The 2,508-nt window shown below is 37.2% G+C and overlaps 1 pseudogene; it reads right to left on the bottom strand.

Annotated features, from left to right (window-relative positions):
• Positions 1-1,844: 1,844 nt before the first annotated feature.
• Positions 1,845-1,978, bottom strand: LOC149171376 (5.8S ribosomal RNA; annotated as a pseudogene).
• Positions 1,979-2,508: the final 530 nt, after the last annotated feature.

Raw genomic sequence — 2,508 nt, forward strand, 5'->3', positions numbered from 1 at the left:
CCCCGTTCAGGCTGTTACAGGGTCATGATCGTACCGGCTCCGTCCTTCCTCTAGGATGACTGATCTATTAGATCAGTGTTGCTATTTTACTCCCCTCTCTTCTATACCCACATCTTGTTCGAGAAGCTTTCTGATTTTTTTATTATTGGTCACATGCTAAAATGCTCCATTGTCCACATACAAACAACACTAGAAGGGGTATTGGTAGAGAGGAAAATCAAGTTAAGGATGAACAAATAGACTCCAATGATATGGCTTCATCTACGAACAAGACAGGGGAAAAGACTGTTGCTAAGTCTAGAGGTTTAGGGTCACCATTCAAATGTATTGGGTTGAGTTTAGCCCAACAGATGAATACAAAGAGGGATGAAGAGATGCATGCTTCCAAGCGACATATAGAAGAACTTGAAGGTCTTCTTGTAGCTCAAAAAAAGGAGGTACATGGCTGCTCTTTGGAATGATATTTTGGAATTGCAAAACAATATTTTGAAAAGCTAGCAACAAGTTGCAAGGTGATCATACTTGTATTAATGATGATACATGGATTCAAAACCCTTTGAGTGGGTGTAGATGAGACCAGGTGTAAGTCCTGGATTATTTTTACCCCACAGAATTTCCCCTCATAGTGTCATTTCTCAGCCAAAGGATAGTTGTCAACAACTTTATGAAAAAACATATCATAAAATAAAATCAATGATTGAATCTTCCCAACTTTAACTCATGTTACCTTCATACCTTACTGTTGATTTCATGCAAGGCTTAAAAGTTTGGCATCTCTATTCGATTGATGCAGATTTAGGATTTTTAAGCCTTTTTTCTCACCCTTTTATGTTTAAAAAAAAAACACATGCGGGGTGTCCAGATGTCCCCCTTTTCAGGAGGGGGCACCCATAAGCCCAACTTTTTGGGAAGTGTCCTTGCACACCAGCAAAACATTGCACTGTGCATTTCATGTATTTTTTGCAAAAGAGAGGACGCAACAAAATGTTTTGCTAGATGGCCCTGAGGCCTGTGGTCCTGAGGATGCAAGGAGCATGTCCCCAACCTTGGGAGTATGTCCCTGTGTAACATTGGATATTTCCATAGAAAGCTAATAGCGGAGACTTGGGGAGCTAGACTCTATGTCATAACTATTTTCATCTGTCCCTAATTTTCCATGTGTGCTGAAGGACAATACCTTTCTAAGCAATTGGGAGGTTATAAATTGTTAAACTCAGCTTGAAACCATGCCCAAAAAGTCTTAGCAGATGGGCATATGTGCTTTGGTTTAACCACTCAACCCATTGTTCAATAAATTAAGATAAGTTTGGTATTGAATATAGCAATTTAAACTCCATTATTTCAGTGTTTGTTTTAAGCCTAAGTTATTTGAAATTTGACAGAGTCCTGCATTTTCGTTAAGAAATGCATCAAATACTACCACAACTAACAAAGAGTAAAATATTTACGGTAAAAACTGAATTTGGATTTAACAAGGATGGTCAATTTTCGTGTTTAAAAAACCTTCTCATGAACCAAGTGGGGATGGTTTCTCATGAAAAGTAGCCATACACTGATATTTCCACAAAAAGTCAATAGGGTAGACTGGAATTATGTTCTATAACTATTTGCAACTGTCCCTAATTATCTACGTGTCTTGAGGGAGAGTGTCGTCTAAAAAATTGTGGTGGTAAAAAATTGTTAACCTCAGCCTGAAATCATGCTTAAAAATCCTTTTACAGATTGGCATCTGCACTTTGGTTTAATCACCTGATGTATTGCTCAAAAAATTAATATAAGTTCAATATTGAATATAACAATGTGAACTCTGTTATTTTAGTGCTTCTTTTCAACTTAATTCAAGTAAAATTTGACAAAGTCCTGTGTTTTTTTGGAAATGCATCATATGTTATTTTGTTTCTCTGCAATTCACACTAAGTATCGCATTTCGCTACGTTCTTCATCGTAACAAGAGCCGAGATATCCGTTGCCGAGAGTCGTTAGTACATCATGGAACAAAGCGAGCTACAACCATCTAATGATAACAATACAAAGAAATTACTAATACTATCCTAGTTAACCCCGAAGTGCTAGCATAGGAGTTTGTGCCCTAATAGGAAGGGATTCAAAATCTTTATGGAAAACAATGAATTTTCCCTTAACAAGCAAAGCCAGTTCTTGTTTGAAAAGCCTAAATTTCCTTGAGCTTAAGAGGGGATGGTTCCTCAAGAAAAGTAGCCTTACATTGATATTTCCACAGAAAACCAATAACAGAGAGTTGTACTGTCTGCCATAAATATTTGCAACTGTCTCTATTCATCCAAGTGTCCTGAAGGGGAGTACCTTTCTAAGAAATTGGGGTGGTAAGAAAATAGTTAAACTCAACTTCAAATCATGCCCCAAGTGTCTTGGCAGATGGGCACATGTGCTTTGGTTTAATCACTTCACCCATTGCTTAATAAATTAGATAACTTCAGTATTGAATATAGCAATTTGAACCTCAATATTTCCATGTTCTGTTTAAGCTAA

The sequence above is a fragment of the Pinus tabuliformis genome, chromosome 4_2 (genome assembly GCF_031772625.1).
Source record: "Pinus tabuliformis cultivar Carrire ecotype Pingquan chromosome 4_2, CPIR1, whole genome shotgun sequence".
In the NCBI taxonomy this organism is placed as follows: domain Eukaryota; kingdom Viridiplantae; phylum Streptophyta; class Pinopsida; order Pinales; family Pinaceae; genus Pinus; species Pinus tabuliformis.